Source organism: Microtus oregoni, unplaced genomic scaffold, assembly GCF_018167655.1.
Source record: "Microtus oregoni isolate MIOR12 unplaced genomic scaffold, Mior012 000020F_ref0000438, whole genome shotgun sequence".
Lineage (NCBI taxonomy): Eukaryota > Metazoa > Chordata > Mammalia > Rodentia > Cricetidae > Microtus > Microtus oregoni.
The window spans coordinates 14,714,563-14,726,621 of record NW_024543079.1 but is presented as its reverse complement, the minus strand read 5'-3'; the positions used below and the strand labels follow the sequence as shown (position 1 = coordinate 14,726,621).

At 43.8% G+C, this 12,059-nt stretch overlaps 1 pseudogene; it reads left to right on the top strand.

Moving 5' to 3' along the window:
* Positions 1-7,211: 7,211 nt before the first annotated feature.
* On the top strand, positions 7,212-8,796 carry LOC121460544 (annotated as a pseudogene).
* The last annotated feature ends 3,263 nt before the right edge of the window (positions 8,797-12,059 follow it).

The window sequence follows — 12,059 nt, the reverse complement described above, 5'->3', positions numbered from 1 at the left end:
TGAAAGGGGAACAGTATGAATGTGTACCAAAGTAGATAGTGAAAGTGTCTATGTGCAAATGTATCAATTGATTCTAAGAAGTCTAGCAAAAGGGTACCTGGCAACTCAAGAATATAGCCATCCTAGAAAGGTGATCTTACTAGAGTTAAATACCAAACCTTTTAGCATCAGAAGAAATCATCCCTTCCACTGCCATGATTTTAAAATAATCTCAGAACTGCTGGGAACCATGAGAACAATCTCTGGGATTGGCAATTGTCAAAGTTAAACAAGAAACAGACCTCTGTGCAAAAAAAAAAAAGCTGGGTGTGGTGGCACATGCCTGCAATCCCAGCACTCGGCAGGTGAAGTGCAACATCCTTGCACGGCTCCTGGTACGAGGTCCTAACTAGGGTAGCAACGGAATGAAGAAGAGTCAGACCAGAAAACAGGAAGAAAAGCTGGGATCGGCAAACTAAGCTCTCTGATGGAGAAGCTGCAGCAACCAAGAAACTACCCAGCTGAACAGAGAGGCAGGGTTATTCCACACTGCTGACCAGAGGGAGGCTTGACTAATCTCAGTAGGAACAATCTCTGTAAGGAAGCAAGTGTCTTCAGACCATTAGCACAGGGGTTGGGGGTGAGGGGACCTAGGTGGACGTTTTCTGCACACACCATTAACATTCTCGCTCACACCAGGATGCTCTGAAGGACTTGCAATTTCCCTGTGCTTAACCCCAGGGAAAGCTTTGCTGTCTTCTTATGGGTCTGAGGCATTAGGGTGCTTGGCATGGCTGTGTCTATATCAACCATACAGGTCCATTCTAAAATACTTAGGACTTCCTCCACTTCCCACAGTGGAAACAAGAGGATCATGAGTCTGACTTCAGCCTAATACACATAATAAAACCTTGTCAAAAATAAAAATTTTTTTAAAAGAGGAAAGAAAAAAACTCCATATAAAAAGGCTTTATTGGGGAAAGAAGAAATATATACACTCAGTTCTCTGATACGCCAAGACCCAGGTGCAAAGGGAAAGGCTGAGGCTTAGATGAGGAAAGAGAAAGTTCCAGGGCGTTCTGATAGGAGACCCAGCAATGTTTGTGATCCCTTAGTGCAGAGTCAGAAGTTTTGAAGTTGGATGCAGTAAAAGGAAAAACTACATTTACGCTGGATACGGTGCCTTTAATCCCAGCACTCAGGAGGCAGAGGGACGTAGATCTCTCTGACTTCCAGGACAGCCAGGGCTACACAGGGAAACCCTGTCTCGAAACAAAACAGCACAAAAAACTAGATTTGAAGTCATAGTGGTACCGAGCCTGCCACACAATTTCTGGAGCAGGTCTTTGTGGCCCCAGACACTTTATTCCCGTGGCCGCAGTGTTGCCAATCATCTGGCTGGGGTCCTTTCGCAATGCCCAGGTAAACAAGAAGCTCTATAAGAGCTGGCCTTAGGGCTCTGCTGTTTCCGCTGCAGCAGAAGGCAGGTAGGAGCTGCAGCGGGCCATACCTCTTGTGCCAGAGGTCTCAAGCCGGCCTCTGGTGTTCAAACCTGTACTCTCGTCTGCCTTACAACTCCTGTGTAGGTCTAGGAAGGAAGTCAGCGATCCTTAGCTCTTAACATTAGTAAGTAACTCCTGGCCTGGGGTCTAATGACCCCAAGGATGTGACAAAGCTTCTGGTGGCCAGGACCTCCAGTTTCTCTTCTCTGTTTTCCTTACAGCCCTTTATCCTTCAGTCTCGGCTCCTCAGCTTCCCTTGCCGTCCGTTTCTGCTGCTCCTCCTTCCTCGGCTGCTCCTGAACTGTTCAGCTGCTTCTTCAGCTGTCACGCAGCTGGTTGCTTGGCCACTGATTGCTCAGCTGTCCCTGTCACTGCCTCTTCTGTCACCACCTCCATTGTCTCCGCAGCTTCTTACTTCGTGTTAGAGAAGAAGAAAGGAGCCCTGGAGGGGAGCTTTGTGTTGGGCCTAACCGTACAATTGGAGAGGCAGCTCAGGAGAGGGTCTCCCAGCTGCTCACCAAGCAAGCCTGCGCGGTGCACATTTATAGCTGAAGAAGACGCATTTGGATCAACACAGCCTCGCCTCTTTGGAGGTTTGTGTTTGCACTGTAGATTTTCTGGTTGCTGTGCCAGACCACCTAACAAAAGCAATGTAAGGAAGACAGGTTTTCTTTGGCTCGGATGTTGAGAGTACAGTCAATCACCGCACAGGAGCTGAAGGCGGCTGTTCACATTCCGTCTGAAGTCGGGCAGCAGTGTGATGAATGCTGCCGTTCCCCTAGCTCTCTCCTTGTTATGAAGCCCAAGACCAACCCCACCCCCAGTGGTTTGTTTCCGTGGTGGTTACAAATCCCATGAAACTCTTAACACAGTTGACCCATCACAGCCTTGCCTCTTCGGCGTTAGTCACAGAAGGGTCTCTGCTGGGCAACCAGGGAAAATGCTCCCCTTCTGGTTGAGGTAGAAATAACTGCAGGCAAACCAAGATTTCTCCCAGGCTTGTGGTAGCAAAAACTCCAACAGCCCTGGCTGAGGCAATCAGCTGTGATTATCATGTAGTTTTTCTCCAGGGGCGTTTTCAAGAGGTGTTCAAAGTGGTGCTGGCATAAGGGTAACCATTTGATTGACAACCCTTTCGCAACAAGGGAAAAATCTAACAGCTGCCAATTAGGGAGTCAAGCTGTCATCTTAGAAGAAAATAAACATCAAAAGTGCTTACAGTAGTAACATTAACAGCAATTTTAGCAGATTTAAAGTGCCTAAAAGTGACCCAGTGGCCCAGGAAGAAGTGGGTCTCTCTTATCTGTCTCATCAGGACTCGAGTTCAATGCTACAAAAATAATTCCAGTTTATATAATACATCTTCACAATTTTTTAAACTTTTAAATCAGATTTGCTAATTTTATTTTGTGTGAATGTTTTGCCTTCATGTGTGAGTCTGTGCACCATGTGATTGCCTTGTACTTGAGGAGGTCAGAAGGAAACATCAGATCCCCTGGGACTGGAGTTCCCAATGCCTATGAGCCACCATTTAGATGCTGGGAATCGGACCTGTCTCCTCTGAAAGAGCAGTCAGTACTCTTAACCACTAAGTCATCTCTCCAGCCCATGTCCTCTCAATGCTCATAGGCTTTATCCCTTTGCTGTAGGGATTCCTAAGCCTTACCCTGCTCCGGGAGTCTTTGAGATGCTTGCTTTAGCTGCAGAATCCATAACCCGTTAGATGTAGAGCCGAGGCTAGACAACCGTGCACCGGCGCAGACACAGGGCCGGAGAACCGCTCTTCGGTGTTTGAGGGGTTAACAGCCCTTGCATCTTATTTTGAAGTGCCTTGAATTTGACACCATAAAATTCTTAAACAAATTTCAAATACATGAAAGATGATAAATAAATACTGGGCTTGGTAGGGTGAGGCAAAAGGATTGCGAGAGTGAGTTCAAGGCCATCAGGGACAACTAAATAAAACCTGTCTTAAAATGAAAAGTGAAGAGAGGGCTTGGGGGGGACCTCAGTAGGAGAACTCTTGTCTAATTTGTTCAAAAGCTGGAGTGCAATACACAACACCAGGGGGCAAAAGGGATAAAGTCTTGGGGACAGCCGGGCTTGAGATGGCTCAGTAGTGGAATGCTTGCTACTCTTCCAGAGGACCAGGGTTTGGCTCCCAGCACCCAGGTCACGTGGCTCCCAACTGCTTGTAATTCTAGACCTGTGGATCCAGCACTCTTCCCCGGCCTCCTCTGACCTGTGCATTCATAAGCACATATCCACGAACAGACACACACATTTCTATGTTATTAAAAATAAAATCTTTTATTTGAACCGTTGGGAGCATCATGTTTCGGTATGATATATTCTGCGATTGTCTTGGCTTGATTGTAAGTTCTGCTCAGATTTACTTTAGGCTTTGCATCCATCTGGATAGTGAATATTTAGCATTTAGAAAACAAATCATCTTTATATCTCTGTCCTCAGTACTTAGCCTGCCAAGCAGTAGAATTTATGTAAGTGGGTTATCCAGATTTTATACTGTTGTGGCGCTTGTAAATCATACTGTGGTAATTAGGTTTGCTTCAGTATCCCCAAAGATGGCTTGGGGCTAGGATTGGTCTCTGTTTCTCAACTTCTGATGCCTTTACTCTTGCAAAACCAAAATGTATTGTTCCGTTGCTGCTCCAGTTAAAATTCTTCATTATATTTCTTGGCTTTTTCCAGTGCATAGTTGACATTTGATGTCAAGTTGCTATGTTGCATCGTGATGTTTGTTTTAAAAATAATAAAACTTTCTTCTTTACTATCAAGATCAAGAAATACTCTGTCATCTACAAACAGGGTACTAAGACAATCAGGGTACTAAGAAACCTCTGTCATGGTAGTGCCATTTGGGGCAAGGCACTAGCCAATTACAATGTAATCTAAGCTGCCTTTAATATTATCCCTTCTCTAGGATTCCTTCTGTGTTTTATAGCCTCTGCCCCATGCCCCTTGCTTCCCTGTGCCACTGCCAAAGCCCTAAAGTTTCTGTCTCCATCCTCTCCTTCATCACCGCTGCCATAAACCCAATGTGAACTTCACTCTCTAAAATCCAGAGGCTCTCTTTAAAATTCAGATTGTATTAAAACTTCAAAGTCTCTAGCATTTAGCTAAGTTAATAAATCACTAATTATTCTCTTTTACTGCTTTTCCAAGCCCTGCTTCAGCCTCTGTTTCCAATCTTCAGCCAGGGCTGGAGGTGGGGTCAACACAGACTGAGTGAGTTCAAGGCCAGCCTGAACAACTAAATTAGACCCTGTCTTAAAATGAAAATCAAAGAGAAGGCTTGTGGTGTGTCTCAGCAGTAGAGCTCTTGCCTAGTATGTTTGAGATCTGGAGTGCAATCCACAAAAGCAGGTGTGGGGGGAAGCAAAATGCTAATAAAATCTTGGGGACATCAGCGGTAGAGTGCTCCCTCCTCTTCCAGAGCTCTCTGCACAGCCCAGGCCATCTTGGGACAGTTTCTATCATATTTGGAAATAGCTAATAAAGTTTAAAACATACATTTACCTTCCATTTCTGGTAGTGCTCCCAAATTAATGTAGTAAATATCCAGGGTATGAACTTAAAAGAAATACTAGAATAAGCTCAAAGAAAGAAAAAGGTAATATGAGAGAAGTAAATTAATGGAAAGAAAGACAAACGTGTCACAGAGGAGATGGACAAAGTCACAAGTTGATGTTTTAAAAATACCTCCAATACAATTCCGTTAAAAGAGAGAGCACAGGCTACGGGGTGCGGTGCAGGGCTGCTCCAGGCCCTGGTTCTGTTCCCGGCACCCCGGGAAGCAGGCATGGCGACTGTTCTAGTTTGCTTTCTCGCTGCCGTGGTAAACACTATGACTAAAAGAAGCTTGGGAGCTGAAAGAGTTGATTTCAATTTCCAACTCTCAGGTCTCCATCATCGAGGGAAGTCAGCGTAGGAACGAAAGCAGAAACTGGACAGAAACCGTAGAGGAACACCTGCTTGGTGATTGCTTCCTCCGCCTCGTGCCCAGTTAGCTCTCCTGTCCATAGACACGGCGTCACCCTCAGCGGGCTGAGCCCACCCACATCAGTCTTCGGTCAGATGGGTGCGCCGTGGACATGCGCTCATGCCGTCTAACCAAGAAAAGCTTTCAACTGGGGTTCTCTCTTCCCGGGCAACTCTGGACTGTGTCGCATTGACAAAACACTGAGCAGAAGACTGGAGCCATGTCTGTAATCCTAGCACTAGAGATGAAGGTGACAGGGCCAGAGGTTCGAGAGCGTTCGAGGCCAGTCTGGGATACTTGAGATCCTGTAACCATTATGAATTATCACGGATTTCATTGCTTCTCGGCATAAGTACCAAGGTACAAGTTGAACAGAATACCAAATAAAAGAGCTCCAGGTACCATCGATCACATCTGTAACCCCAGCCAGGGCTTTACAGTGAGTTCTACAATAGCTTGGGTCACAGGATAAGACCCTGTTTCACAAAACCAAAAATCAAACAAAAAACTCTTGCCCCTAGGTGCTGCCTTTTGCTGCTAGGAATCCTGTGGCAGAGGATAAATAAGACCAGCGCAAACAATCTCAGGCCAACAAACTTGAGAGAGTCAAACTAGAAAGAAGAATGAAAAAAATCCTTAAATTGTCTTATGACAATAAAATATATAAATTGAGTAATAGGATAGAATATCTTACTACATTCTAAACAATGCACTCTGGTCAGCCTAGATTAAGGAGGCCTATTAAAATTACAAGAAAGAAAAAAATCTTATATACATTTACAATCTTTATATATACAACATATACTTTATAATATATTTGTGTACAATGTTTCCAGTGGGAAAATGTAGAGAAAAGACAGGGACTGCAGAGGTGGCTTGGCAATTAAGAAAGTGTACGGCTCTTGCAGAGGACCTGAGTTCGGTTACAACACCCACATTGGGCAGCTCACAGCCTTCTCTAACTTCAGCCCCAGGGGTATCAGACTCTCCTGGCCTCCAGGGGAACCTGCACTCATGTACACATGCCCACACACACACGCATAATTTAATTTAGTTATTTTTCTTAAAAAAAAATCTCTCTAAGGAGAGACAAGCCTAAGAAATCAACTCAGTGGTAAAAGGTTTGCCTTTCTTGCAACGAACCCCTGGGTTCAATCCCAGCCATGCAGTGAGGGACGTTTAGCTCATCGTATGAAGGTCACGTAACTTTGAGACCATAATCAAGCAAAAATAGTAAAATAAAGGAAAGCATGTGTTGTTTCCACTCATGAGTGGATGAAATTATTTTGAATATTAGAGAACGAGATCTAGCAATCTATAAGACTTTAACATTACACTCGGGTTTGTATTATGAAGGTAGCATATGTTTAGTAAAGGAAATAAAATTAACCTAATTCACAACATTAACAGATTAAAGAAAAAGTCATGTGACTGTACCAACTGAAAAGGAAAACAGAGCATTCATTTGTGATGTGTTCGCGTTGGGTTTTCGTTTTTTGAGACAGGGCTTCTCAATGTAGACCTGGCTGTCCTGGAACTCACGCAATAGACCAGACTGGCGCCCAGACCAGCAGAGGCAGCAGCCGGAGCAGCCGGAGCAGCCGCAGCCTGCGCCCTCTCCCGCCCGCCCGCCCGCCCCCCGCCGCCCTCCACCCGCCCCGGGGTCTCTTTCCCCTTCCTCCTCCTCCACCCCCCTCCTCCGCCCGCCAGCGGGGCCCCCCTCGCCTTCCCGCCCGCCCCTATTGTTCCGCCCCCGGCCTCCCGCCCTTCCCCTTCCCGCCCGCTCCCCTTTTCCCCTCAGTCGACTCGCGCCTCCAGTTTTGGCATTCACTCCCACCCGTGACCAAAGACTTGACCACTCAAAAGTCCAGCTCCCTGTAACTACTAGACATGGACACCGGTGTGATTGAAGGTGGATTAAATGTCACTCTTACTATCAGGCTACTTATGCATGGAAAGGAAGTTGGCAGTATCATCGGAAAGAAAGGAGAATCTGTTAAGAAGATGCGCGAGGAGAGTGGTGCACGTATCAACATCTCAGAAGGGAATTGTCCTGAGAGAATTATCACTTTGGCCGGACCGACTAATGCCATCTTCAAAGCCTTTGCTATGATCATTGATAAACTGGAAGAGGACATAAGCAGCTCTATGACCAATAGCACAGCTGCCAGCAGACCCCCAGTTACCTTACGGCTCGTGGTCCCTGCTAGTCAGTGTGGCTCTCTCATTGGAAAAGGTGGTTGCAAGATCAAGGAAATAAGAGAGAGTACAGGGGCTCAGGTCCAGGTGGCAGGGGATATGCTCCCCAACTCAACTGAGCGGGCAATCACTATTGCTGGCATTCCGCAATCCATCATTGAGTGTGTCAAACAGATCTGCGTGGTCATGTTGGAGTCCCCCCCGAAGGGCGTGACCATCCCGTACCGGCCCAAGCCCTCGAGTTCTCCAGTCATCTTTGCAGGTGGTCAGGACAGGTACAGCACAGGCAGCGACAGTGCGAGCTTTCCCCACACCACCCCGTCCATGTGCCTCAACCCTGACCTGGAGGGACCACCTCTAGAGGCCTATACCATTCAAGGACAGTATGCCATTCCACAGCCAGATTTGACCAAGCTGCACCAATTGGCAATGCAACAGTCTCATTTTCCCATGACCCATGGCAACACCGGATTCAGTGGCATTGAATCCAGCTCTCCAGAGGTGAAAGGCTATTGGGGTTTGATGCATCTGCTCAAACTACTTCTCATGAACTCACCATTCCAAATGATTTGATTGGCTGCATAATTGGGCGTCAGGGCGCCAAAATCAATGAGATCCGTCAGATGTCTGGGGCGCAGATCAAAATTGCAAACCCAGTGGAAGGATCTACTGATAGGCAGGTCACCATCACTGGGTCTGCTGCCAGCATCAGCCTGGCTCAGTATCTAATCAATGTCAGGCTTTCCTCGGAGACAGGTGGCATGGGGAGCAGCTAGAACAGTGCAGATTCACCCATAATCCCTTTCTGCTGTTCACCACCACCCATGATCCATCTGTGTAGTTTCTGAACAGTCAGCGATTCCAGGTTTTAAATAGTTTGTAAATTTTCAGTTTCTACACACTTTATCATCCACTCATGATTTTTTAATTAAAAGCGTTTTAATTCTTTCTCTGTTCAGCAGTTACGCTGAGATATCCATATTTAGTTTTATAAGCTCCCCCCTTTTCCTTTTTTTTGGGGTTTTTTTGGCTCATGAATTTTTGTTTGTCATGAAAATGTAAGAGTGGAATATTAATACATTTCAGTTTAGTTCTGTAATGTCAGGAATTTTTCAAAAAAAAATTAAAAGATGGACTGGAAAAAAAAATAGACCAGACTGGCCTCTAACTCAGAGATTTGTCTGCCTCTGCCTCCCGAGTGTTGGAATTAAAAGCATGTGCCACCACAACCCAGACATTTTTTATTTTTGTATATCTTTTTACATTTATTCGTGTGTGTGTGTGTGTGTGTGTGTACAAGGGAATGTGTCATTGCATGGATGAGGAGGTCAGAGGACAACTTGTGGGAGATAGTTCTCTCCTTCTACCATGTGGTGGGTTGAGAATCAAACTAAAGATGTCTTGATAACTTGATAACAAGTGTCTTTTCCCACTAAGCCAATCTCTCTGGCCCCCATTCATGGTGTTTTAAAAGGCAATAGAAAAATTTCTTCTTTTTTTTTATGCGTGTATGATAACCAATAAATATGCTGCCAGGAGCAATCATGTCTCACTTCAACAGAACCCTAAGTTATTTAAATGCCATATTCTACAGCTCTTTGAAGTGGTTGAAGATTACCTAGCTATGCAGAATACAATGTCTATGTATCTAAAGAACCTGATTAGTCTAACTATAAGTATGACAAACATGGATGACTATTGACCTATGAATCTTAATACCTATATAACTTAAAGACTAAGACTTCATAATATTAAACAATCTCTAAACAACTGTGCAACAAATGAGGACAATGATCTCAAAATGTAAGCAATGTATAAGTATATTGATCATAGGTAGAAGTGTATATTGCAATATGATAAATATAACCCCAAATTGTATCAATATACAAAATGTCTTAAGCATAGGTAGAAGCATGCATGCATATAATGTGACAAAATAACTTTGCCTAGGTATAAAAATATTGCGGATGAAAATAGGAACATATTCAATATAATTTAAGATTGTATTAATATACAAGAATCTATATCAATGTAAATTACCTATAAATAATAGCTCACTGTTATTATTAGTGGAGTAAACTCACACTAATCTATTATCCCATTCAATTTCCTCTTTTTTTGTCAAAGAAATCCCTGAGCCTACATAATTTCCTCCCCAACCCCCAACCCTATACCAATTATAATGAACCCCTAAATGATGTACCTAACCCTGAGAACAAACTTTGTTGGGAGAGGAGACATTGTCTTCTAGAATTAATTCTAGCTCTATGGGGCAATGTTCTTTCTACGGGATACTATGAAAGTAAAATGATGGTTAAGTTCCAAGATTACTGTCTGGTATAATTGCAAATAGCCTCTGGGTATTGGCTAAGGTTTTTCTGAGGTTCCTATTTGGAGTTCTGGCCAGAACGTTGTAAAAAAAAAGGGGGGGGGACCATTTCAGCTAAGCAAGTTGGAACCTGTTGTCGAGGTTTTCTGTCCTGCCCAGTTTCCACAGTTGTTAAGTCCAAAGAAATCACACAGAGGTCTACGTTAATCATAAACTGATTGACCCATTAGCTCAGGCTTCTTATTAACTCTTATAACTTACGTTAGCCCATTATTCTTATCTGTGTTAGCCACATGGCTCAGTACCTTTTTCAGTGGCATAGTCACATCTTGCTTCTTCTGTGTCTGGACAGGACTGCAGAGGGAGCTTCCCTCTTCCCAGAATTCTCCTGTTCTCCTTGACCCGCCTCTACTTCCTGTCTGGTTGTCCTGCATATACTCCCTGTTGGCTACTGGCCAATCAGCGTCTATTCAAAACATAACTGACAGAATATAGAAAATTGTCCCGCACCACTGGAACCATCTTAAGCAGCTGATACCCAAAACAGGTCTTATAGTAGCACTATCAGCATCATGATGTCATATCAACCAGCTGGAGTTGTTGTTGTGGGGCCCTATCTTCTTCCTGGAAACTTCAAAGATTACTGCAGGAAAATTCATTGTTCATTGTAGGAAACTTAAACATTATTTATAAAGACATATATATTCAATAAAAGGTATGATAGAGATAAAATTAGATATGAAGAAAAGTAAAATTTTTTCTAAATTCTTTTTTCTTTCTGTCCCGTACCATGGCTTCTAATATGAGACAGAAGCTCTGAATTTTTATTTTAAAACATGCTTGGATTTAGAGAAGGACAGAGCCAGTGTCCAACTCCAAAGCCAGCTTTGATTTTTTTTTTTTTTTTTTTTTTTTTTTTTTTTTTTTTTGTTTTTCGAGACAGGGTTTCTCTGTGGTTTTGGAGCCTGTCCTGGAACTAGCTCTTGTAGACCAGGCTGGTCTCGAACTCACAGAGATCCGCCTGCCTCTGCCTCCCGAGTGCTGGGATTAAAGGCATGCGCCACCACGGCCCGGCCGCCAGCTTTGATTTTTAATTAAAACATTTAACATTTTGATGTCTCCTCATTCCTTTGGAAATTGCTTCTCCTACCCAAGATTCAGTATTATAGTCAAATGTCTCAATGTTCTTTGTATGCAGGATCCATTCACCATTCACCCATTGGTGCTGATCTAACATTTAAAGGCCCAAGTATTTTTTTGCATTCTAAGTTGGCATTTTCAATAGCCAGAGATTCAGTAAGTACTAGTCTAGCATCTGGGTCTGTTATTCCTATTTGTACAGCCTTAGTTAATCTTTGTAAAAAGTCACTAAAGGGTTCTCTCTGGCCCTGTTTAACCTTGGTATATGATTCAACTTGTATTCCTAGTTCTTGAAGGCTGCTTTGTGGCATAGGGACAAGATTTGTTCATCATAAAGTGCTTGAGCCTGTGGGTCAGCATAACTGCCCTCACCAAGAATTTGATCTTGGGAAGTCTCAAGTCCTTTTGCTTTTCCCTGTTGTTCTAAAATTTTAGCCTCTTCCCTGAAATAACATTTAAGCATCAGTTGAGGCCCATCATCCAGGATTGTTCAAACTAACTGAAGCCAGTTGTATGGCATAGCTTTAATGCTAGAAGCCCATGTCTTTACCATCTCCCTAACAAATGCAGAATACAAGCTGTAAGTTACTTACTTAATTTCTTCCAGATCATTCATTCCTATAGGTATTTACCTACCTTCTTTGGATTCTTTTGGGCCTTTAGAACTTGATACTTTGTCAGAGTAGGTTACAGGGTAAGAAGCTGAAACCCTGGGTAAGTCATCTCTGACAGCTACTGGCAATGCTAAATCCTGTTCTTGTGCCTTCTTTCCCGTGCTCATCAGCTCCAATAATTTCCTAATCATTTCAAATCTTTTTACTGCTGTCTTTTGTAAAGCCTGGATCTCTTGGCCTGTATATACCTCTAGTGATTTCACTGAGGCACCTAGACTCTGGTTCTCGTTCTG